The sequence below is a fragment of the Ovis aries genome, chromosome 8 (genome assembly GCF_016772045.2).
Source record: "Ovis aries strain OAR_USU_Benz2616 breed Rambouillet chromosome 8, ARS-UI_Ramb_v3.0, whole genome shotgun sequence".
NCBI lineage: Eukaryota > Metazoa > Chordata > Mammalia > Artiodactyla > Bovidae > Ovis > Ovis aries.
In genome coordinates, this window is record NC_056061.1 from 10,605,951 (window position 1) to 10,633,944 (window position 27,994).

General features: G+C 38.7%; 1 pseudogene; it reads right to left on the reverse strand.

Moving 5' to 3' along the window:
* LOC114116230 (acyl-protein thioesterase 1-like) lies at positions 1 to 27,989 on the reverse strand (annotated as a pseudogene).
* Between the last annotated feature and the right edge of the window lie 5 nt (positions 27,990 to 27,994).

Here is a 27,994-nt window from a genome sequence, read left to right on the forward strand (position 1 = left end):
TCAGTCAACTGGAAGTGGGAGTTTATCAAAGAGTTGCTTGATATCCATCATTTCTTGGTGACATGAACTGGGTTTTTCAGGTTACATTGGCTGGGTTTACCAATGTTTTTAACTTTTCTACAGTAAGAGAACTGACCATTAGAGTAACTTAAAGGTAGTAATCTCCATGACCCTGAAGACAAACGTCTCTATTAGCACCACTGTTAGGACCCTTGTTGGAAGTCAGCAACTGAACTCAGTGTTACCTGCCAGTTTCTGATGAATGGTCACAGTGGTGGACAAAGATAAAGCTCCTCCCTGAAAAAGGCCCACCCAAAATAATAATCTTAAAAGGAATAAAGGAATACTCTTCTTCACCTCTTGCTCTATCAAAGCTTTTACATTTTCTGCTGCCTATTTAATTCCAGGTTTATCCTGCTGTGAATCATGCCCAATAATATCAAACCAAGAAGGCACAGCCATGTTCGCACTTAATGGAACAGATTAACAGACACATGCAGGTAGGTATATTTGATATGTGAACTTCTGATACCCGCAAAGACTTCTTGCCCCTCCCACACCCTGTATCTCCCCACCCATGCAAGAAAATCACAGCAGTGGGCTTTCCAGGGTGAGCAGGGTAAAGAACTAAGCAGACACACCTAAGGCTGAAAAGAAAGCATGGTCAGCCTCCTGCAGCCCCAGTTTAAAAATCAAGGATCGAGGCCAGTGGTTTTCAATCATTTTCCCATATTAGAATCCCCTGGGGAGATTTAAAAACACTCTGGACTGGACACAGAGTTGTTGATTTCATTGGTCTGGGTGGTAACTTTATCACCAGGATTCTGTGCCCCAAGGCCCCCAGATGATCCTAATTTGCAGCCAAATTAGAATTCCAGACCCCTGGTTTAGAAGAATGTTTATCACACTTTTGTTTGCATCAGAATCAGTTGCAAGGCTTCTTAAAGCAGGGCTCCACCTCCAGAGTCTCTGATTCGTAAAGTGGGAGGTAGAGCTCCAAAATTTGCATTTCTAACAAGATCCCAGGTGATGATATTGATGGTAGCCAAGGGACCACATTTTGAGAACCAATGGTCTAGAGCAGCGCTTGTTCATGGGTGTTATTAAAATTTTGTTCAAATGCAGTAAGTAAAATTTTAATAAATGGATATATATCCCATTATCATGATGGAAAAAAAAAAAAAAAAAACAAAAGAAATGTAATGTGAGCCACATACATAGTTTAAAGATTTCCAAGTAGCCAAGTTTTTAAAAAGTAAAAAAAAAAAGTTGAATTTTATTTTCATCATATATTTTATTTAACCTAATACTATATCCAAAATATCCAATTTGTTATCAATGTAAAATTAATGACGTTTTACATTTTTCTTTTGTACTGTCTTTGAAATCTAATGTGTATTTTATTTTATACATAAAGCACATCTCAATTTTGACACCCGATTTTCATCAGAAGTACTTGTTCTCTACTTAGATTTTATAAAATTTACAGCTGAAATGGTAGATGCATATACCCAAGTTGCTGCAAACATACTTGAACTTTTGAGTTTTATATTTAAAATCTTCTTTTCCATACCTGAAAAATCTAAGACTGCTTGGTCTACTGAAGGTTAACCATTACCATTTCCTACCTGGGACTGTCCAGGATTGGGACTTCATCTTTCAGGGCCAGGGGTATAGTTTCAGTCCCTGGTCAGGGAGCGAAGATCCCACTTTGCCTTGCAGCCAAAAAAATCAAAGCATCAAACAGAAGCAATACTGTAACAAATTCAATGAAGACTTAAAAAATGGTTCACATAAAAAACAAAACAAAAAAAATTACGTATCTGTATAGGCAGTTTCCAAATCGGTAATGAATTATGTTCCTAAAGTTCATGTGTAAGTCAATGATTTAGAAATCATATTGCATTTTTGTAGCCATAATACAACAAATGCTTCCATGCTAGTTTTAAAAGCCTGTGTATTCATACTTAGACGATCAGTCATGTCCAGCTCTTTGCTACCCTTTGGGTTGTAGCCTGCCACCTCCTCTGTCCAGGCAAGAATACTGGAGTGGATTGCCATTTCCTTCTCCCCTTAAAAGCCTATTACCACATAATGTTGGAAATATCATACAAAGAATAAAAGAGTCTTCCTAAAGATTTTTAAAAATAAAATATTTCTGAATAAAATGTCTGACAAGTTCCAAATTAATATTCCATGAGTAGAGTTATCTTTCTATATACCCTGGGGAAATAGAATAATAATATAAACATTTGTTTCTCAGTAAATATGAACTATGTCATTTGCTTTAAAAGGCAGAATCAACTCTAGCCACATCTAGTTTGAAATAATAATTGTTTTTATCTCACTGCATACATAAAGGGCATTCATACAATGCGGGCCTTGAAAAACCCCACAGGAATATTCCCAAATGCAAAATATAGTTCAGATTTTCTATCCTAAAGTTAAAAATAAAGACTAGTTCTAAATTTAAATGCTCTTGCTCAAAATCCTCTCCACCTCACTCCTAGTAGAAGCCAAAGTCATTAGCTGACCTACAAGGCCCCATAGAAACTGTTCCAGTCCCTTTATCTCTGCGGCTTTATTACATTTATCTACCCCCTCCTCTTTCCTGTTCTAACTGACTGTGACTGTCTTACTTTTCCCCAAACAGAATACACACCTCCCTGCTTCGTGGCCTTTGCTCTTGCTGGTCCTTCTCTGGAGCACTCGTCCCCTACATATCTACATGGTTTCCTCAGTCCCTTCAAGTCTTTGCCCAAATGTCATTTGTCAACTGAGGCCTTCACTAACCATGCCATGGAATACAGCAACCACTATTCTTCCTTTACACATCTTCCTTACTCTCTATAGGTCTTCCTTACTTAATTTTTCTCCATAGAACTTTTTATATTTAAATATAATATGCAATTCACTTACTAGTTTATCATCTCACTACTATGAATGTTCACATGTCAACTCCATAACAATGGTGATTTTATATCTTTTGGTCTTCTCTGTGAAACCCATCACTTCTTTGTTCCAGAACTCCACATAAAGAACTTTTCTAACTTATTTCATGATCTATTTATTCATACACACTTTTCTTTCATGAGTATTTATTTGACTGTCTTCTTTAAGTCTTTGGCATAAAGGGCATAGATCCGTTCCTCTTTGGCAAAAGATTTATCTAGAAATAATTAATGAGCCACCAGAATTGGACATAGAAAATTCAACATTTCAAATAATCCTTGGTTTTCAAACTGTTCTTGAAAAATTTGCTGACAATATTCCTACAGAATGGCATAAATTTGATTGAGACTGTTCTCTGATGAATAATCATTTGGATTGTACCATTATATAATGCTTTAGGGCCTTGTAAAATTATATCTACTGTCAATAAAATTTATGTGCATTAATAGCATGTATTGTATTGTTTGGCTCAGTTGGTAAAGAGTCTGCCTGTATAGCAAGAGACGTGGGTTCAATCCCTTGGTTGGGAAAATCCCCTGGAAAAGGAAATGGCAACCCACTCCAGTATTCTTGCCTGGAGAATTCCATGGACAGATGAGCCTGGAGGGCTACAGTCCATGGGGTCACAAAGAGTCAGACATAACTGAGTGACTAACATACACACAGGTGAATCAAGTGGTAAAGAATCCACCTACCAATGCAGGAGATGCAGGAGACATGGGCTTAATCCCTGGGGTGGAAAGATCCTCCTGGAGGAGGAAATGGCAATTCACTCCAGTCTTCTTGCCTGGGAAGTTCCATGGACAGAGAAGCCTGGTGGGCTACAGTCCATGGAGTCACAAAGAGTTGGACAAGACTGAGAACACACACATACTTACTGTATTATTTAAAACGTAAAGTTACATATATTATGAAAAAGACCCAGCTCAATATTTTTGCTATTCATTTTCATTGAATTAATATTTTACTACTTCCTTACATTTGCTTTACTCAACCTAGATAAAAACTACCTCCCATCATTGTCAAGAATAAATCTATATCATTGCTTCCAGTGAAAAGAGGGTAGGTTAGAGTAGTTGACGGCTGTCCAGACACTTCTCTTTGTCTCTCTTTGTTCAAGTACTCTCAGGCTCTCTCCACAGGGTCTCTCATTCTGGGTTAATGTGGGTCCTCACGGCATGGCAGCCTCAGGGCAGTCAAACTGCTTATTTGGAGATTGAAGACTTCCAGCACAAGTATTCCAGGGTAGAAAAAATTGCTCTTCCTTTTGATTATTTACCCTTGTCCCTTCTCCATACTCTCTTGATGTAGTCACAAAAACCCATCTCAATGGGAAGAGCACCAAAGCCACACTGGAAGAACAGCATGTATGATAGGAGATTTGCTGCAACCATTTGGAAAATACAACCTGCCACATAGAAGCACGAAGAAATCTGTTAGACTGCTTGTTACCACCACTTTTTTTTAGGATACTAGATCATCTAAAATACGCAGTGTGTGGTACACTTGATACATACAAGTTATTGACACTGATTGAAAATGTGCATAAGGAAATAAGTTGAGAAAATTTTATTCTGGAAAAGTAGACTAGAGGTTAAGCCATAGTTCAGTTTAGATATAGACCCCAACCCTTACTATATATCGTGAATACAAGATTTCAAGTGCTTTCTAAAATTGTTTTCAGTGTGATTTCAGTTAAGTTCAGTCGCTCAGTCATGTCCGACTCTTTGCGACCCCATGAATCGCAGCACGCCAGGCCTCCCTGTCCATCACCAACTGCCAGAGTTCACTCAGACTCGCGTCCATCGAGTCAGTGATGCCATCCAGCCTTGGTATATTTTCTTTTAATATTTTGAAAAATGACAGTTTTTAGAAAACATACATATTAGTGCCAGAATATTAAATTAGGTATAATACACTATTCTGCTGCTGCTGCTGCTGCTAAGTCACGTCAGTCATGTCTGATTCTGTGCGACCCCATAGATGGGAGCCCACCAGGCTCCTGTCCCTGAGATTCTCCAGGCAAGAGTACTGGAGTGGGTTGCCATTTCCTTCTCCAGTGCGTGGAAGTGAAGTCGTGCAGTTGTGTCCGACTTTTTGAGACCCCATGGACTGTAGGCTACCAGGCTCCTCTGTCCATGGGATTTTCCAGGCAAGAGTACTGGAGTGGGGTGCTATTGCCTTCTCCATACGCTATTCTACAATACTTTAATTATTTTAAGTAGTTAGTCGGTTACTAAATGAGGCTCATTTCATAGACTGTTAACAAGCATCAGTGAAAGAATTATATATTAGAAACCAAAGATATTGGCGTCTATTAGGGACCATGTATTGGTTTAACTGTAGTAAGAATATCATATTAAAAGTAATACTGGGGATGTCCTTGGTGGCCCAGTGGTTGGGACTTCACCTTCAAATGCAGGGTGGCAAGTTTCAAACCCTGGTTGGAGAGCTAAGATCCCACATGACTCAGGGTTAAAAAACCAAAACATGAAGCAGAAGCAGTATTGTAACAAATTCAACAAAGACTTAAAGCCTGACTTTAAAGAGTTGAAATTCAGCCTACTAAGGCCATGGTCTACCTGTAAAACACAAAAAGTAATACTGAATACTAAATGGATAGAGGTGGTTTTTTTTTTTTTTTTTTTGACTTGGAAAACTCTGCTCCCAAATTGTTGATGATTTGTTTTAGTTTATAGTTCTGTAATGTATGAAGTTTGTATAAAGAGTACATATTACTTTTACATTCAGAAAAAAAACAAAACTTTAAACTTGGGAACATACCCAGTGGGTATCTATAATTAAAACAATATACTGTACAATTTTAGGAATCTCAATTTTCTTCTTTGTTCCACAGGTAATCTGAGACAACAGTTTGGCATTATACCACATTACAGTATGGATACCTGAAATCTCTGCTTGCCAGGAGGCACTAAAGCCAGCCATATAATGCGACTCTGAGACAGGGAGGATAAATTTCATAATATCCTCCTCTGCCAAACACCTGTGTGGATCACCCTACTTGTCTAACTTTGAAAAAGCTAGACTAAAAACAAGCCAAAAAAAATAAGGATTCAAATTTAAAGTTAAAAAGCTGTGTAGAAAGGCAACCATTTTTCATAATACTATATATTGAATTTACCAGTTAACACTGACTCACCTAAATAACAGATTATCACAGAATTCAGTGAACAAATAATTGATTTTCAAATATAACATGATGTTCTATAAATGACAATATTATGTGACTTTTTCCCTTCTCAGTCGCAGAGTTGGACACGACTGAAAGTGACTTAGCATGCACACACACACATCTGCTTCATATTTTGAAAACCTTGATGCTACAGTTAGAGAAAATACATATCAAATATGATTTATTTTCAAGTAAAGTTTTTCAAGCACAAAAAAGGGTTCAAAAAACTACTTCAATTTCTCCTTTTAATGAACAGCTAGTAATTGCTTTAAAATTGCCATTCATCCCTGACAGTGTGTTAAATTATTTACCTTTGTATCTCAAACAAATGTTAGAATATAATGAAAAAAAATCACACAAATAAAAGCTACTCTTATTTTGTTGCTTCATCCAACTTGAAGTTTAAAAGACTAGTCTGTGTTTCTGGAGATCAGCTCAAAATACATTGACCTTGTTAATTTGGAGCCCATGGGCTGTATCTAGTGGTTAGCATCTAGTGATCTGGCAGAAATAAAACTAAGCCAGCATTAGGCACCAACTACCAATCTCTAATGACATCAGAAACCTGGCATTTCAAGTCTAGTCCTAAGCTGAAGCTCTAATACCATGGCAGAGCTCCAGACCTCTTGGGTTATGGGAGGGGCAGAAAATGTGCATGAAAGGTTGTACTCAGGAGCGTTATACAAGAGATTCATTCATGACAGATGAAGAGGCTTGGGAGAAAGCACGTAGGCCAGGGTAGAAATGTGGAGTGCTAAAATAAATTTCACTGTAGTGGAAATAGCAAGACCAAGTCACTTTCCTAAAGACATGGTCTAGTTTCTGTAGGAACATTGGGGATCTTTGGGCAGGAGGAAAAAATGTTGCATAGATTCAGTAGGAGAGTCATTCCGGGGTTTTGAAAATAATCAGGCTTAAAGGGGAAAGGTGCAAGTGGGGGAATATATTAGGAGGTTGGGGATTTATTCTATGTTCATCCCAACCTCCTAATATATACACACTACTATATATAAAATAATTAACAAGGACCTACTATATGCTATGTGCTATATGCATGGGGAACTATACCCAATATTCTGTAATAACCTATATAGGAAACGAATCTGAAAAAGACTAGATATGGTAATATATATAACCGGATCACTTTGCTGTACACCTGAAACTAACACAACATTGTAAATCAACTATGCTAAGTCACTTCAGTCATGTCCGACTCTTAGCGACCCCATGGACTGCAGCCTACCAGGCTCCTACAGCCTACCAGGCTCCTCCACCCTTGGGATTTTCCAGGCAAGAGTACTGGAGTGGGTTGCCATTGCCTTCTCCAAAATCAATTATACTCCAATATAAAATAAAAATTTTAAATTAAAAAAGAGAAAAGAATCAGACTTTGGGTACTTGTCCACGTATTCCTTGACTCATGCAAGATTTCCAAATTCAAGTAGAATTTATATTGAAAGAGGAGCTTTAGATATAATACTGTATTTCCAGCCCTGTACATATTCAGATTTGGAGATAGCTATTATTTGCTGAGGACTTCCCAAGTGGCTCAGTGGTAAAGAATCCACCAGCCAATGCAGGGGACAAGGGTTTGATTCCTGGTGCGGGAGGGTTCCACAGGCCAAGGCTGCAACTAAGCCCGGCTGCCACAACTATTGAGCCCAGGCTGCAGAGCCTGTGTTTTGTAACAAGAGAAGCCACCACAGTGAGAAACCTTCACACCACAACAAAGTCCAGGGCAGCCAAAAATAAATAAATAATAAAAACTTTTTTTTTTTAAAAATGAGTATGCCAATATGTCTTCAAGCTTCTGGAATTAAGTTAGAAACAACTCTTCATTCGTCAGGGAATCAATGCTTAAAAGTTGTACAGGTCACATCCCAGAGCTGATTCATATTTGTCTTTCCTGTCTGCAGGGAAACCAATATATAATCAGTATCAGGATCAGTTCAGTCACTCAGTTGTGTCTGACTCTTTGTGACCCCATGAACTACAGCATGCCAGGTCTCCCTGTCCATCACCAATACATAATAGAAAATGCAAATATTAAATCACCTGGACTTTGTTATATATAGTTTTGCTTGCAATTTTCCTGATAATATCTGTTGGAGAGATACTAAATCTATTTCATGAGAATAAAATAGGTTCTTTTAATCACAATATTGTCCTTCAGTCTGTATATATTCTTTAGGCTTCATCTGTACATAGGAAAAGTAAAAGGGTATAAGAACAAAGTCATAAACTTGAAGCCTTATATAGTTTCTGAACAATTAAAGAACAGCAGAGAAGCATAGTGTCTTAATTTTCTTTTGCTTCTTATACCTAAAGATTCCACTTTTCATAAGCCCTTCTCCCAGCTCCTACATCTCAAGGAAGATATGGGCTTACAATTTTTTTTTAATTACTTGCTTTAAAATATTTATTAGGGTGGTGGTCCAGTGGTTAGGAGTCTGCCTGCCAATGCAGGAGACATGGTTTGATCCTTGGTCCAGGAGGATCCCATGTGCATGGAGCTACTGGCCCATGTGCCATAGCTACTGAGTCTGTGCTCTAGAGCTTGTGCTCTGCAACAAGAGAGGCCACTACACTGAGAAGCCCCAGAAGAAAAAAGTAAAAGGTCTTAAAATTTTCTGTGATAGTAATGATCTGGGGTCAAGAAGATCCCCTGGAGAAGGAAATGGCAACCCGCTCCAGTGTTCTTGCCTATAAAATCCCATTGGAGAGATGCTTGGTGGGCTACAGTTCATGGGGTTGCAAAGAGTCAGGTGTGACTGAGCACACACACACCCACGCCAAATATTTCAAAATCATCAGTAATTAGAAATTTATTTATAACCATAATAGGTGTTTCTTTTCAGGTATCTCCTTATTTCTATGTAGTCATTTAATGAAAATATCAAGTCTATTAATTTTACAGTATGGAAGGTCCTCAAAAACTAAAAATAGAATTGCCAGGGCTGTGGTGTTAGAGGTTGTTGAATGGTGGTGGGTGTACCTATGAGGCACAGTTTGCCAGCAGCCTGAACCAGCAAGGGCATTAGGAAATTTCCCTGCATTTGTCCTCCCTCCACCTGACTTTGCCTTCTGAACTGGATCCTAGCAGAGACCTGAGATCTTGAAGCATCCTGGCCAAAGGATACCTGAAACGAGCTTTGGGGAGGGACTGCCAGCATAGAGATCAAACCCTGAGCCTTTGGAGTGGAAGCACAGACTCCAAGACCCTACACTACCAGAGAACTAACCCTCAGTTCAGTTCAGTTCAGTTCATTCGCTCAGTCGTGTCCGACTCTTTAGCAATACATGAACCGTGAACTTCCAGATGTTCAAGCTGGTTTTCGAAAAGGCAGAGGAACCAGAGACCAAATTGGCAACATCCGCTGGATCATCAAAAAAGCAAGAGTTCCAGAAAAACATCAATTTCTGCTTTATTGACTATACCAAAGCCTTTGACTGTGTGGATCACAAGAAACTGTGGAAAATTCTGAAAGAGATGGGAATACCAGACCACCTGACCTACCTCTTGAGAAAACTATATGCAGGTCAGGAAGCAACAGTTAGAACTCGACATGGAACAACAGACTGGATCCAAATAGGAAAAGTAGTACATCAAGGCTGTATTTTGTCACCCTGCTTATTTAAATTCTATGCAGAGTACATCATGAGAAATGCTGGGCTGGAAGAAGCACAAGCTGGAATCAAGATTGCAGGGAGAAATATCAATAACCTCAGATATGCAGATGACACCACCCTTATGGCAGAAAGTGAAAAGGAACTAAAAAGCCTCTTGATGAAAGTGAAAGAGGAGGGTGAAAAAGTTGGCTTAAAGCTCAACATTCAGAAAATGAAGATCATGGCATCTGGAATTAACCCTAGAGGGTATCAAATAGTGAGAACTCACACAAAAGAAACCACTGGAATACAAGACCCAGCATCACCTAACCACCATAGCACCCTGCGCAGCACACCTCATCCAAACAACAAACAAAACAAAAATACTAAACCAATCATCAGCAGACAGAATTACCACCTCACTCAGCCTTGCCCATCAGAGGATAAACAAACGAAAGTGTGAAGTGATGTTGCTCAGTTGTGCCCGACTCTTTGCAACCCCATGGATAGTAGCCTGCACCAAGCTCCTCCGTCCATCGGATTTTCAAGGCAAGAGTACTGGAGTGGGTTCCATTTCCTTCTCCAGGGAATCTTCCCAACCCAGGGATCAAACCCAGGTCTCTCACATTGTAGACAGACGCTTTACTGTTTGAGTCACAAAACTCAGCATAAGTCTCACCCTATACAAAGTCACAAAAACCACTGGACCAACCTTAGGAGGACAGAAACCAAAAAGAAGAAAGACTTCAACCTTGAAGCCTGGGAAAAGGAGACCTCAAACACAATAAGTTAAAAAAATAATAATGAAAAAGCAGAGAAATACTACACAAATGAAGAAACAAGCAAGAAACAGAGAAGTCCAAATAAATGAAGAGGAAATAGGCAAACTACCTGAAAATAATTCAGAATAATGATAATAAAGATGATGATCAAAAACCTTGAAAACGAAATGAGGAAAATGCAAAATTATTTAACAAAGACCTAGAAGAACTAAAGAATAAACATGCAGAAATAAACAACAGAATTACTGAAATTAAAAATACTCTGGAAGGAATCAACAGCAGAATGTCTGAAGCAGAAGAATGGATCAGTGAGCTGGAAGATAAAATGGTGGAAATAACTTCTGAAGAGCAGAATAAAGTAAAAAGAATGAAAAGAACTGAGGATAGTCTCACAGACATCTGGGACAAAATCAAATGCACCAACATTTGAATTATAGGGGTCCCAGAAGAAGGGAAAAAGAAAGGGTATGAAAAAAATTTTTGAAGAGATTATAGTGGAAAATTTCCCCAACATGGAAAACGAAATAGTCAATCAAGTCCAAAAGGCACAAAGAGTCCCATACAGGATAAACCCAAGGAGAAACATGCCAAGACACATACTAATCAAACTAATAAAGACTAAACACAAAGAAAGAATATTACAAGCAGCAAGTGAGAAGCAATAAGTTACATACAAAGAAAGCCCATACACTTAACAGCTCATCTTTCACCAGAAACTGCAGGCCAGAAGGGAATGGAAGGATGTATTTAAAGTTCTGAAAGGGAAAAATCTACAACCAAGGTTACTGTACCCAGCAAGGATCTCATTCAAAATTGATGGAGAAATAAAAAGCTTTTCAGACAAGCAAAAGTTAAGAGAATTCAATACCACAGAACCACCTTTACAACAAATGTGAAATGGACTTACATAGTCAAGGAATACAAGAGAATAAAAAAGATCTACCCCAAACAATTAAGAAAATGGCAATAGGAACATATACATAAATAATTCCTTTAAATGTAAATGGACTAAATGCTCCAGCCAAAAGACACAGGGTGGCTGAATGGATACAAAAACAAAACCCATATATATGCTGTCTACAAGAAATCCACTTCAGACCTCAAGACACATATAGACTGAAAGTGAGAAGACGGAAATATATATTCCATGCAAATGGGAAGCAAAAGAAAGCTGGAGTAGCAATACTCATATCAGACAAAACAGACCTTAAAATAAAGAAGATTTCAAGAGATAAAGAAGGACATTACATAATGATCAAGGGATCTATCCAAGAGGAAGACATAACAATTGTAAATATCGATGCACCCAATGTAGAAGCAACTCAATACATAAGACAAACACTAACAGACATAAAAGGAGAAATTGACAGTAACACAATAATAGGAGACTTTAACACCCCTCTCACGCCAATGGACAGACCACCCAAACAGAAAATTAATAAGGAAACTAAGTCTTAATGATACATTAGATGAGATGGATCTCATTGATATCTTCAGGACATTCCATCCAAATGCAGAATACACTTTCTTCTCAAGTGCACATGGAACATTCTCCAGGATAGGCCACATCTTGGGTCACAAATAAAACCTCAGTAAATTTAAGAAAACTGAAATCAAATCAAGCATCTTCTCGGATCACAATGTGATGAGACTAGATATCAATTACAAGAAAAAAGTTGTAAGAAACAGAAACACATGGAGATTAAACAACATGTTTCTAAATATCCAACAAGTTACTGAAGAAAACCAAAGGAAAGTAAAAAAATTCTAGAAACAAATGGCAGTGAATACATTTGACAAGTGACCAAAAAAAAAAAAAAAGACGAAAAAAAAAAAAAAGAAAAGAAAACATGACAACTCAAAACCTATGGGATGCAGCAAAAGTAGTCCTAAGAAGGAAGGAAGTTTATAGCAATACAATCCTACCTCAAGAAATAAGAAAGACATCAAATAGACAGCCTAATTTTACACCTAAAACAACTGGAAAAAGAAAAACAAACAAACAAACAAAACAAAATTAGTAGAAGGAAAGAAATTATAAAGATCTGAGTGAAAATAAATGAAAAAGAAATGAAAGAAACAATAATAAAGATTAATAAAACTAAAAGCTGGTTCTTTGAGAGGATAAACAAAACGGAAATACCTTTAGCCAGACTTCTTAAGAAAAAAAGAGAAGAATAAAATCAACAAAATTAGAAATGAAAAAGGAGAGGTTACAACAGACAATGCAGAAATACAGAGGATTATAAAAGAATATTATGAAAAACTATATGGCAATAAAATGGATAGCCTGGAAGAAATAGACAGATTCTTAGAAAAGCTCAATCTTCCAAGACTGAACCAGGAAGAAACAGAAATTATGAACAACCCAATTACAAGCCCTGAAATTGAAGCTGTGATCAAAAATCTCACAAAAAACAAAAGCCCAGGACCAGATGTCTTCACAGGAGAATTCTATCAAACATTCAGAGAAGAGCTAATGCCTATCCTTCTAAAACTCTTTCAAAAAATGGCACAGGAAGGAACACTTCCAAACTCATTCTATGAGGCCACCGTCACCCTGATACCAAAATGAGACAAAGACAACACACAAAAAGAAAACTACAGGCCAATATCACTGGTGAACATAGATGCAAAAATCCTCAACAAAATTTTAGCAAACAGAATTCAGCAACACATCAAAAAGCTCATACACCATGATCAACTTGGGTTTCTCCCAGGGATGAAAGGATTCTTCAATATATGCAAATCAATCAATGTGATACACCATATTGACAAATTGAAAGTTAAAAACCATATGATCATCTCAATAGATGAAGAAAAAGTTTTTGACAAAATTCAGCACCCATGTATGAATAAACTCTTCAAAAAATGGGCATAGAAGGAACCTACATCAACATAGTTAAGGCCATATATGATAAGCCTACAGCAAACATTATTCTCAATGGTGAAAAACTGAAAACATTCCCCCTAAGATCAGGAACAAGACAAGGGTGTCCACTTTCACCACTACTATTCAACATAGTTTTGGAAGTTTTGGCCACAGCCATCAGAGCAGAACAAGAAATAAAAGGAATCCAAATTGGAAAAGAAGTAAAACTCTCACTGCAGATGACATGATCCTCTACATAGAAAACCCTAAAGACTCCACCAGAAAATTATTACAGCTAATCATTGAATATAGTAAAGTTGCAGGATATAAAATCAACATACAGAAATCCCTTGCATTCCTGTACACTAATAATGAGAAAATAGAAAGAGAAATTAAGGAAACAATTCCATTCACCATTGCAACGAAAATAATAAAATACTTAGGAATTTATCTACCTAAATAAACTAAAAACCTATATATAGAAAACTATAAACACTGGTGAAAGAAATCAAAGAGGACACTAATAGAGAAATACACCATGTTCATGGATTGGAAGAATCAATATAGTGAAAATGAGTATACTACCCAAAGCAATCTATAGATTCAATGCAATCCCTATCAAGCTGCCAACGGTATTTTTCACAGGGCTAGAACAAATAATTTCACAATTTGTATGGAAATACAAGAAACCTCGAATAGCCAAAGCAATCTTGAGAAAGAAGAACAGAACTGGTGGAATCAACCTGCCTAACTTCAGGCTCTACTACAAATCAAGTCATCAAGACAGTATGGTACTGGTACAAAGACAGACATATAGATCAATGGAACAAAATAGAAAGCCCAGAGATAAATCTACGCACCTATGGACACCTTATCTTTGACAAAGGAGGCAAGAATATACAATGGAGTAAAGACAATCTCTTAACAAGTGGTGCTGGGAAAACTCATCAACCACTTATAAAAGAATGAAACTAGATCACTTTCTAACACCGTACACAAAAATAAACTCAAAATGGATTAAAGATCTAAATGTAAGACCAGAAACTACAAAACTCCTAGAGGAGAACATAGGCAAAACACTCCCCGACATAAATCACAGCAGGATCTATGACCCACCTCCCAGAATATTGAAAATAAAAGTAAAAATAAACAAATGGGACCTAATTAATCTTAAAGGCTTCTGCACAACAAAGGAAACTATAAGGAAGGTGAAAAGACAGCCTTCAGAATGGGAGAAAATAATAGCAAATGAAGCAACTGACAAACAACTAATCTCAAAAATATACAAGCAACTTATGCAGCTCAATTCCAGAAAAATTAACGACCTAATCAAACAATGGGCCAAAGAACTAAATAGATATTTCTCCAAAGAAGACACACAGATGGCTAACAAACATATGAAAAGATGCTCAACATCACTCATTATTAGAGAAATGCAAATCAAAACCACAATGAGGTACCATTTCGCGCCAGTCAGAATGGCTGCAATCCAAAAGTCTACAAGCAGTAAATGCTGGAGAGGATGTGGAGAAAAGGGAACCTTCTTACACTGTTAGTGGGAATGCAAACTAGTACAGCCACTATGGAGAACAGTGTGGAGATTCCTTAAAAAATTAAATAGAACTACCTTATGACCCAGCAATCCCATTGCTGGGCATACACACCGAGGAAACCAGAATTGAAAGAGACACATGTACCCCAATGTTCATCGCAGCACTGTTTATAATAGCCAGGACATGGAAACAACCTAGATGTCCATCAGCAGATGAATGGATAAGAAAGCTGTGGTACATATACACAATGGAGTATTACTCAGCCATAAAAAAGAATTCATTTGAATCAGCTCTGATGAGATGGATGAAACTGGAGCCGATTATACAGAGTGAAGTAAGCCAGAAAGAAAAACACCAATACAGTATACTAACACATATATATGGAATTTAGGAAGATGGCAATGACAACCCTGTATGCAAGACAGCAAAAAAGACACAGATGTGTATAACGGACTTTTGGACTCAGAGGGAGAGGGAGAGGGTGGGATGATTTGGGAGAATGGCATTGTAACATGTATACTATCATGTAAGAATTGAATCGCCAGTCTATGTCTGACGCAGGATACAGCATGCTTGGGGCTGGTGCATGGGGATGACCCAGAGAGATGTTATGGGAGGGAGGTGGGAGGGGGGTTCATGTTTGGGAACGCATGTAAGAATTAAAGATTTTAAAATTTAAAAATAAAATAAAATAAAATAAAACCAAAAAAAAAAAAAAAAAAACCTAGGAATAAAACCACCATATGACCCAGCAATTCCACTCCTAGCCATATACCCTGAGGAAACCAAAATTTAAAGAGACACACATAATCCATTGTCCATTGCAGCACTATTTAAAATAACTAGAACAGGGAAGCAACCTAGATAACCATCAACAGATGAATGGATAAAGAAGTTGTGGTCCATATACACAGGGGAATTACTCAGCCATAAAAAGGAATGCATCTGAGTCAGTTCTGATGAGGTGGATGAACCCAGAACCTATTTTACAGATTGAAGTAAGTCAGAAAGAGAAAGATAAATATTGTATTCTAATGCGCATATACAGAATCTAGAAAAATGGTACTGAAAAATTATTTACAGGGCAGCAGTGGAGAAGCAGACATAGAGAATAGACTTATGGACATGGCGAGAGGGGAGAAGAGGGTGAGATGTATGGAAAAAGTGACATGGAAACTTACATTACTATATGAAAATAGATGGCCAATGGGAATTTGCTGTATGGCTCAGGAAACTCAAACAGGGGCTCTGTATCAACCTAGAGGGGTGGGATGGGGAGGAAGGTTCAACAGGGAGGGGATATATGTATACCTATGGCTGATTCCAGTTGAGGTTTGACAGGAAACAACAAGATTCTGTAAAGCAATTATCTTTCAGTAAAAAAATAAACTGAAAAAAAAAAAAAAGAATTGCCATATGATCCAGCAATGCCACTGTAAGGTATATATCAGAGAAAACCGAAATTTGAAAAGATATATGCATCCCTATGTTCACAACAATACAATTTACAATAGCAAGACATGGAAACAACCTAAATGTCCATCAACAGAAGAATAGATAAAGAAAATGTGGTGTATATAAATGATGGACTGTTACTTAGCCATCTAAGAAGGGTGAAAATAATGCCATTTGCAGCAACATGAATAGAACTAGGGATTATCATACTAAGCAAAACAAGTCAGAGAAAGACAGATATAATTTGATATCACTTATGCATGGAATGTAAAACATGACACAAATGAACTTATCTATGAAACAGAAACAGAGTTACAGACGTAGAGAACAGATGTGGTTGTGCATGGGGGAGAAATGAATTGGAAGTCTGGGATTTGCAGATGCACACTCTTATATATAGGATGGATAAACGGCAAGATCCTACGATGTAGCATGAGGAACTATATGTAATATCTTGTAATTAGCCACAATGGAAAAGAATATGAAAAAGGATATATAAATCTGAACCACTTTTCTGTATACCAGAAACTAATACAATACTGTAAATCAACTATACTTCAATAAAATAAGTTTAAAAATCTTTCAAAAGATAAAATCTATTAGTTTTAATAAGACATTGTAAACATTTCTACTTATCAACTTATTAAAATGAAACAAGTTAAATGCTACAAATGAAAAGTTAGAGGGGGATAAAATGTTGTTGAAGAAATGTGAAATTAGATAATTTTTAAAAAATGAGTCAACTGAGGTTTTAGAAAGGATAGTTTTGCAGGTAATACTGTGAAGAAGGCTGAGTGCCAAAGAATTGATGCTTTTGAACTGTGGTGTTGGAGAAGACTCTTGAAGGTCCCTTGGAGTGCAAGGAGATCCAACCAGTCCATTCTGAAGGAGATCAACCCTGGGATTTCTTTGGAAGGAATGATGCTAAAGCTGAAGCTTCAGTTCTTTGGCCACTTCATGCGAAGAGTTGACTCATTGGAAAATACTCTGATGCTGGGAGAGATTGGGGGCAGGAGGTAAAGGGGACGACAGAGGATGAGATGGCTGGATGGCATCACGGACTTGATGGATGTGAGGCTGAGTGAACTCCGGGAGATGGTGATGGACAGGGAGGCCTGGCGTGCTGCGATTCATGGGGTCGCAAAGAGTCAGACACGACTGAGCGTCTGAACTGAACTGAACTGATGCCACTCTTATTATGAAATACTATTGATCTATTGGCATTTACCCTAAAGGTCATTTTAACATTTTAATTACAACACTAGTGTCTTCCTGGCAGTAGATAAGGTAGTTCTTGAGTATTTGCTATTACTTTGCCAACAAAGGTCCGTTTAGTCAAGGCTATGGTTTTCCAGTGGTCATGTATGGATGCAAGAGTTGGACTGTGAAGAAAGCTGAGTAGGGAAGAATTGATGCTTTTGAACTGTGGTGTTGGAGAAGACTCTTGAGAGTCCCTTGGACTGCAAGGAGATCCAACCAGTCCATTCTGAAGGAGATCAGCCCTGGGTAATCTTTGGAAGGTATGATGCTAAAGCTGAAACTCCAGTACTTTGGCCACTAATGCGAAGAGTTGACTCATTGGAAAGGACTCTGATGCTGGGAGGGATTGGGGGCAGGAGGAGAAGGGGACAACAGAGGATGAGATGGCTGGATGGCATCACCAACTCGATGGATGTGAGTTTGAGTGAACTCTGGGAGATGGTGATGGACAGGGAGCCCTGGCATGCTGCGATTCATGGGGTTGCAAACAGTCAGACACGACTGAGCGACTGAACTGAGCTGAACTGAATGTGTAAGAAGTTACTGCAAAATTCAATGATCTAAAATAACATTTTTACCTCACAGTCTTTGTGGGAGAGGAATCTGGAGGCAGTTTAGCTTGATGCCCTAGTTCAGGGTCTCTCTCAAGACTGCTTCAAGGTGACAGCTTTTGTCTCAAAACTCCACCAGGGAGGATCAGACTCCAAGCTCACTGATGTGGACGATGGCAGGATTCAGTTTCTAGTTGGCCTTACTGGCTACGTGGGGCTCCCCATGGGCACAGCAACCATGGAAACTTGCTCTTTCAGAATAAGCAAGAAGAACCAGAGAGAGAGAATAGAGCATGGCCTTCCAAATTTCAGAAGTGACATCCATAACTTTTGCCCTGTTCTTTAGAAGCAAGTCTCTAGGTTTGATCTACAATCAAGGAGAGGAGATTGTACAGAATGTGTGAATACCAGGAGGTAGCAGTCTTTGAGAGCCATGTTGGAGACTGCCTACCACACCTGACATGGGAAATTCTTTATAATTCCAGAGATTTTCCAGATCTCAATGCTTTTGGATAACCATTTCCAAGGGTTACTGGTTTTAATTTTAATAAAATGTGGCCTATTTTGTACTTTTAAAAATTTTAATGAGGGAAGGGAGAGGTTTCTTATACATATTTTAAAACAATTGCCTGGTGTTCACTTACTAATGATGCATCAGAATATTTGATATATCAAAAACTCTTTTTGACTAACCAAAATTAAAAGGAGTCAAAAGGAGAAAAAAAATGAAATGAATAATATATTTTTCTAAAATATGTTTCAGTATTGAGCCAGATAATGTCATGGAATATAGCTTGTTTGACACATATGTCATTTATAACTCCCATATTGTAAATAAATTAAGAAAAAGGGCAGTGTTAAGTAGACATTAAAATCATTTTCAAAAAATAAGACCACAAAACTAGTCTAGACAATTCTTTTTAAAAACTTCCCCTTCTCACTAGGTCAAGAGCTCTCAACCAGATATGTCTGTATATTTATAGATGTCAAAACTTGATGTGTATATGCATTTCCTGTAGAATGAGTTAATAGCATTCATGAACTTCCCAAAAGAACAAGAACCATTGTCCGAGGCAACAACAATTTAGGCACTGAATTCTCACATAGAGTCTCATGAATTTGCTTTATATAAACAACAACAACAAAAAGTAATTAAAATTTATTGAATTTTCTTTTAAACTATCTGTTTCATCAGTGTAACTAACGTTGAGTTCTATATTCACTCAACAAATATTTATTCAATATCACTAAATCCCAGCCAGTTCTAGGCAATGGAAATATTAATACAAGTCCCGTCTTCACATTCTTGAGAGTGTGGGTGGAAGAAAGTAAACAGTAATGTGTACAATAGTGCATTGCAGAGAAAATAAGCAGGTTATGCCTGAATTATTTCAAGCAATGGGAATATACAGTTCACCATACACCAGCCCTACTGATCTTTCATAAAACTTTTGACATCAGCAAAATACCCTCAGTTCAGTCCAGCGAATATTTATGCAGCACTTGCTATGGGCCAAGTATTGGGCTAGATGCTGGAGATGCAGAGATGAGCCTGTTGCTCTGAGTTTATATTCTAGGCTTAGAGGGATCACTTCTAGGAATCCCTCTAGGCTGGATTAGTGGTCCCCCTCTGTGATCATACAGAGGGATAACTGGGCATAACTTTATTGTGTTTACCTTCAAGTTGAATCTGTTTAAGTGTCTCTCTTGCTTGCGTGATCATGACCTCTTCGAGAGCAAGACATACATTTCATTAATCTTGAATTCCCAGCATTTGGGGCGTAGTAGTTCAAGAAATGTTTGTTGACCTGCACTTGGAGAGACAGTCTAACCATAGAGGGATTGCACATGCCCTGAGACTTTCTCTAAACTCTATTTTAAGTAGTAAGATGCAGAGCATATTTTTTCCTCTCACAGGTTTCAGTCAAAATCAAAGAATGTCATTAATATGAGATCTGTTATGACATAAGAAATGTCTTTATCAAGACCATATGCATTCTTTCTAGGGTAACTGGTTAGAAACACAGTGCTGTGTTTTATCAACCAAAGAATGTTTTGTCAACCAAAGAATGTTCTTCATCTCAGTCCTCTCCCCCTTTCCTGATCTGAGCCAAGGGCATAGCTCCACGCATCATGTCCCATCAGCTCTTGCCCCAAGATCAGCAAGTGACCTGTGACATGGGGAAAAGAGGACTATGTCATTAAGGTGATGATCCCTGATCATGTCTACTTCACTGGCAAGTTTTCAGGAAAAGGGCAATATTAAATTTTACACACAAAAAAAATCAGATTCAAGTGTCATGTCTTTAGGGAAATAAAAGGCTAGATAAAAATTCAAATCAAACTGAAACTTCACAAGGTCAATGTATTCTATGTGCACACTGTATCAAACAATAATATCATGTAACAATTTCTCTCTGAATAAGGACAAATTCTCCGCCCACACCCAGCAAAAGAAATTTTTATCCTAAATTTTTCTCAAAGGCAAATGCTTTCCCACACTCAGAAAAGCATTGTTGGTCCTCTGAGCATTCGTTTTATGCCAAGTTTCAAAGTTTTAATTCTAAATTCTTTTGTTTAGTTTTTGAAGTATACACTGTAGCAGATTATGGTATAAATATTTGAAGTATACACCAGTATACTTAACTAGTTTAAGTATACATTAACCAGTTTTAGCCTCTTATAGTTTGTCATTAGCTGTTTTTTTTGATCACTTAAATGCCAGAAATGGGCTTCCCTGGTGGCTCATTCAGTAAAGAATCTGCCTGCAATGCAAGAGACCCGGGTTCAATCCCTGGGTCAGGAAGATCCTTTGGAGAAGGAAGTGGCAACCCACTCCAATATTCTTGCTTGGGAAAGTCCATGGACAGAGGAGACGGGCAGGCTACAGTCCATGGGGTCTCAAGAGTTGGACACGATTTAGCGACTAAATCACCACCAGCACATGCCAGAAATAGTCAAAGATGAGGCTCAGAGAAGGTAAATAACTTTGCCCCACCTCAGGTTGCTAGAATGGGAGTTGTAAACTAGTCTGTCAGTTTCCAAAATCAGTGGGCTTTACACTATACCATAAACAGAACAAGGGTTTTTATGATGAATTTCCCATCATGGGTGGGTTTCAAGCCAAGACTAGATGACCATCTATCAGGGTGCCAAGTTATACTAAATCATGGATTTTTTTTTTCTTAATTTGGGTGGAATGTTGGACTAGATCCAACTGTAAGTCTGTGATTCCATGATGGAAGGAGCCCATTCATGATGGGAACCAATTCTGCAATAGGCTGCCTCCATTTTGCAAATCACAAAGAAGAAAGGAAACCTCTTCTGAAAGTATTACTTGGAACCCAAGAAGGGGAATTTACACAACTACCAAGACATTATCCTTTAATCCTAGCTGGGTGGTGTGGAAAGTGAACACAGAAATATATTTGTGTTTCAAATGGCAGTCCCTGTAGTCCACAAGTGAAAAAAAAGTCCAAAACTTTGTAAGATAGAAAGTTTTCAATGAAGTAAGAAAATTATATTGTGATCTCAGGGTGAATGTCTAAGCAAATCTTACATAAAACTCAAAAGAAGTTGAACAATGGAAAAAGGAAACAGACTTTGGCAATGTCCCAGGAGTCATTCTTGGAAAGAATTAGTCTACCCATTACAGTATTAGCATTAATAGGATTAACTAATACTGTTACCTTATACCTTGAATATAATCAGAATCATTTTTTTTAAATGTCAAGTACTGAAGTTTTTAAAGGGTCAATGATGAAAATTTCATTAATCAGGGACTTTCCTGGTGGTACAGTGCGTAAGACTTCACACTTTCATTGCAAGGGCATGGGTTCAGTCACTGGTCAGGAAATTAAGATCCCACTTGCTGTGTGGCCAAAGAAATGAAGAAATTTTCCATAAATCAGAAATGTTTACCCCAGGTTTTTGAAAGAAGTTACATTTGGATTTGTAGACAAAAGACATTCTGCAAAGAGATTAGTTACTAGTTTTATAGAGATAAAAAAATAAATCATGGCTTCTAGAAAGATTACAAGGGACTAACTTTGTAAATGATTTTTTCAGAAATCTTAAGCACTTCCCTACTTCCCATTTTTTTGCTAATCTTTTTTGGTTTAGCTTTTTATTGCTTGTAAATAAGGATATTTCCAGTTATTTATTGAAAAAATAGTTTTAAGTTAATATTCTTAAAAGTCTATAGTGAGTTCAGCAGCTATTCATGTGAAATGAATGTGCTTCTTAATTGATATAAAAATTGAGTGAAGCAAATTATATTGTATTTGTATAATATTAGCCTGTTTAGTGGAGAAGGAAATGGCAACCCACTCTAGTATTCTTGCCTAGAGAGTCCTGTGGACTCTTCTGGAGGAGAGGCTCCTGGAGGAGCCTGGTGGGCTGCCATCTATGGGGTTGCACAGAGTCGGACATGACTAAAGCGACTTAGCATGCATGCATGCATTGGAGAAGGAAGTGGCAACCCACTCCAGTGTTCTTGCCTGGAGAATCCCGGGACAGAGGAGCCTGGTGGGCTGCCATCTATGGGGTCACACAGAGTTGGACACGACTGAAGTGACTTAGCAGCAGCAGCAAGAAAATTTTGCTTAAAAGGACACCTTTTTAGCTAATGAGAAATGGGTCATACCTACTTGGCATAAGACTCAGAATAAAAAGGCATGATATGACACCTCCATATTCAAACCAATTATGAAATAAACTGCTACAATTCATTTATTCATAAGTGTCAGTGTGATGGGATCTAAGAGCAGGGGTTCTGCTATTCTACTTTTCATTGAATACAACACTCCAAACTCTTGCATCAGAAGAGGAAGTGTAGGTTATTCAAAATAATTACTTTTCATATAAATACCCTAGTGAACTTATCTCTTGGGGCCACTGATCATTGTACAGTTCCCAAGAGAAAGCTGGGATGGAACTATGGAAAACAAGTGAAAATTTACATGATAGTAGTTAACAATGGAGAAAAAGCCAGGTTCAACATAGGCAAGAAAATAGTATGTGGGAGAAACCAGCTGTGTGACCACAACTTAATACTATGCATTTCTAATGGCAAGGGCTAGAGCCTCTTCACTTCAGACTAAGGCTAACTGCAGAACACCAAGATTTGCCAAAAGCATTCTCTTTCCCCCTTTATACATGTTCCTCCTTTCCTCCTCTGTGTAGCCCGCATTCTAAATGATATAACTAACTCTCCATAAAGAGGTAAGTTCTTTTACACATATATAAAATCATGTTCTTACCCCAGAGGAACCTTCAGAGGATGGATGTTCTGATACAATCTTTTTACAGCTTTTGTTTGTTTGAGTTCTTCTAAGAGTACATCAATAACATCATGCAATAAGAGATAATTAGTATCAAATGTCTTGAGAGTAACTCAAATGCTTGCAATTTCTAATTTGAAAATTTGGCATTTTTATTGGAGGCAATACAAGGAAGGTGATTGTTTCCAAGATTAACTAACTTCCTGTAGATCACAAAACAGCAAGAGCTGTTTTATGTGCCTTGTAACAATGAGGAACATTAGCACTTCTGCTCCAGTAACACACAACCAAGGCTCTGTTGTTATGTTCCAAATGGTGCGAAGACCCTGCCATGATTCATTACTTACCCCCTGAAGGAGACTGAAAAGGAAACTCACATTGTTGGATACCTATTTTGCACTAACCGTTTTGCTAGGTACTTTCACACACAGTATCTGGCTCAGTTTTAGCAACATCCTGCAGAGTGTAAGTACACCTAAACCCCATTGATAATTCTCCCTTGAAGAATGATACAGTCATGGATGTTACATTGATAGTCTTTTTTTTCTGCCAATAAAATGATGATGAGATAGATTTGGAGGCTACATTTTCCAATATGGCAGCCACTAGCCATGTCTGATTATTTAAATTTAAATCTATTAAAATTAAAAATTCAGTTCACAGTCACACTGGTCACATTTCAAGTGCTCAATAGCCACACATGGCTAGTGTCTACTGAGTTGGACAATGCAGACAATACTCCCCATTGTAGACTGTATTATTGGAAAGTGCTAATTGTAGATTCGCAACAATTAGAAGAGATGGCAATTTCATTGGATAAAACAAAAGTGGATTTGATAGAAACATTAATAATTAGATTGAGGAAAAATCATTTCAATATCAAATGATCTCTTATCATGTGACCAGTGCCTATGGTGGCCTTAATTTCCCTTCAGCCTGACTGAGCTTTAAGTAGGCTTCTTCCTCTGACCTTTTTCTTAGATCATTGCTTTTAGCTCATAGTTTAATCAAGTCATGACCAACTCTTGTGACCCCATTGGCTGTAGTCTGCCAGGCTCCTCTGTCCGTGGAATTCTTCAGGCAAGAATACTGGAGTGGGTAGCCATTTCCTCCTATAGGGGAGCTTCCTAACTCAGGGATTGAACTCAGGTCTCTTGCATTGCAGGCAGTCTCCTGCATTGCAAGCAGATTCTTTACGGACTAAGCCACCAGGGAAGCCAAGAAAACTCGTGAATGATTTCTCTGCCCCTTTGAGATGCCCTTTAAAAGCCTCTTGCAAGTTTTACAACCCGAGAATATCTTTCTCCATGACCTGGGAGCTATCTCTTTAAAATCCTCAAAGCAGGTGCAATTGGACAACCCAGAGGGATGGGATGGGGAGGGAGGTGGAAGCGGGGTTCAGGACAGATGGAGGGGGACACATTTACACCCATGGCTGATTCATGTCAATGTATGGAAAAAACCACCACAATATTGTAAAGTAATTAGTCTCCAATTAAAATAAATAAAACTTTTTAAAAATGTAATCCTCAAAGGAGATGGCACCTCTATCTCCCAGTTCCCTGGGAGGGAAGAGCCTAACTTCAGTGGGCACCTTCCTCCAAGTTGCAAAACTACCTTATGTCATAAAAGTAGGAGTTTATTTTTTTCATTTGGTTGAAGCCACAGATGACCTATGACTTCCTCAAACATTCTCCAGCTTCTCCAATCCTTAAAAAACCTACCTACTCTCCACCAAAGTTGAGTTCAGAGTCAGTTCTGACATTCAGAGTTAGTTCTCCCCTAACGCAATAGCCTTGAATAAAATATTTCTTGCCTATTTAACTGGTACAATTTTTTGCTTTGAAGAAAGTTTTCAGAAAGTGAAAATAGTCATTCAAACTACTGTCTCAGTTTATACCAAAAATACTTTTGAGGTTTTTTTCCCCTAAGGCCAACCACCTGTTAAATGATCTACATAGGTAATCAGACAGTTATGTGTGCAAAGTGAAAAGTTTGTTTGCAAAGGTAAATACAATTCCAGGGTTGATGGATTCAAAATTGCAGTTATGTATAGCTAGGCAATGGCACCCCACTCCAGTACTCTTGCCTGGAAAATCCCATGGATGGAGGAGCCTGGTAGGCTGCAGTCCGTGGGGTTGCTGAGGGTCGGACATGACGGAGTGACTTCACTTTCACTTTTCACTTTCATGCATTGGAGAAGGAAATGGCAACCCACTCCAGTGTTCTTGCCTGGAGAATCCCAGGGACGGGGGAGCCTGGTGGGCTGCCGTCTATGGGGTTGCACAGAGTCAGACACGACTAAAGCAACTTAGCAGCAGCAGCAGCAGGCCTGATACCACTTCAGTGGTACACAGACCTGTTACCCAGTCAAACTGATCGATCATATAAACCTGATGGGAAAGGAAGCCAAGCTTTTTGATCCACAAACACTTTCTTCTGGAACATGTTCTTCCTCAAGCTGATCATCAAATTATACCCCACCTAGGCTTGGAAAGGTGGAGTTGGGTTCACCGGTGGATCATTCCAGTGATCTATTTCCATTAGGATTTGCAGGCTCAGTCAAGGCCACTTCTAGCCCAAATCTAGACTTCCTTAATCATCATGTCTGGGCTGTTTCTCAGCGTTTTGCCAAAGCTGAATCACTATTAATACAAAAATACTTGCCTCTCAGAGGAATAAATCCAATAGTTTGTAAACCCAAAATCTTTGAAGGGATTTTTTCCCTTTCTTTGAGACACCTCAGGGCATTTCCTGCCATTTATCACCTGAGCACCAAAGGGGGTCAGCGAACGTTGACTCCACCCAGCTCTCATTCCTGGTTCACTATTACTTTTCTGGAAAAAAAAAAAAATTGAAAAAAGACAACTGGGCTTCTGCAGTAGTAAAGAATCTGCCTGCCAATGCAGGAGACATGGGTTTGATTCCTGACCCGGGAAGATCCCACATGTTGCAGGGCTGTGGAGCCTGTGCACCGCAACTACTGAGCCTGCGCTCTAGAACCCAGGAGCCATAGCTACTGAAACCCGCATGCCCTAGAGCCTGTGCTCTGCAATAAGAGAAGCTGCTGCAATGAGAAGCCCGTGTACCAGACCAGACAGTAGCCCCTGCTGGCCGCAACTAGAGGAAACCCTGCGCAGCAACAAAGACCCATTCCAGCCAAAAATAAATAAATAAATAAATAAATAAATAAATTTTTTTTTTTTTTTTAAAGGAAAGAGATGGCTTTGGGGGGTGGAGGTGGGAGTGGAGGTGGGCATAGAGGAATCACATTTTCATTAGAACTAAAGATACCTGGTGGACGTCCCAGGTGGTGCAGTGGTAAAGAATCCACCTTCCAATGCAGGAGGGCAAGAGACATGGGTTCGATCCCTGGATTGGGAAGACCCTTGCAGCAGGAAATGGCAACCCACTCCAATATTCTTTCCTAGAAAATCCCACGGACAGAGGAAGCTGGTGGGCTAGAGTCCACGGTGTTGCAAAGAGTCAGACACGACTGAGCACGCACACGTGCACGCATACACATACACACGTACCTGATTTTAGATATATATATTTATACTTTTCTGATGCTTTATAATGTTCAGAAACTTTTCATGTTAAGTCTTTCAATCCTCTCAACAATCCTGTGGGGTGGGTTTTCATATTCTACAAAAACAAAACAAAGCAAATTAGGAAGTTTAGAGACACCAAGTGGCAGAGCTTCCAGAAGAGATGTCGGCTGCCTCTACTGCCCCTACTACTCACTGCCTTCTCTGTAACACAGGGTAGTTTGTGCCTGGGTTCCTACCACTGACTGAAACCACTCCCTCCAAAGTCTCTCACAGCCTCTTTGTGGGAACCTTTCAGGCTTTATCTTCCAAGAGTATTCTCTGACTTGACTTTGTGGGCCACCTCCTCCTTGGTTTCTGGGACTCTACACTTTTTTGTTTCTTTCTTGCTTAACAAGTTGCTCTTTTAAGGATGTAACCTCTACCTCAGAGCTTCCCAGCAGGCAGGAGGCAGAGAGATATTGATTGCTTTACACAGAGTGTGCCTGGAAGTACAGAACCTCCTGGCTGATGACTCTCATTACAAGTACATTTATTTTGTGATTTGATGCCAAGCCATGGGTTGCCAGTCTGTGACTTACAGACCTCATGGACTGTAGCCCTCCAGGCTCCTCTGTCCATGGGATTTTCCAAGCAAGAATACTGGAGTGGGTTGCCATTTCTTTAAGGGCCATCTAAGAAGAGTGGGTTGTAAAGTATGCTTCTCTCCTCGGCAGCATGTGGAACTCACTTCCAAGGCCAAGTTGCACATCAATTTTATCAGCCCAAAGGGGTGAGTGCATAGCTCCAGAGACAGCTGGTGGTGGTGAGGAAGCCAGGAAGGAATTCCTTCCTATGGGAGCAGGATTCGGAGGGCCAAATTCGCTCTCCAAGTGTATTAGTGCCAACTCCACTTTTCGTAGTCTCCAAGGTAGCTGCAGGATGACCATCCTAA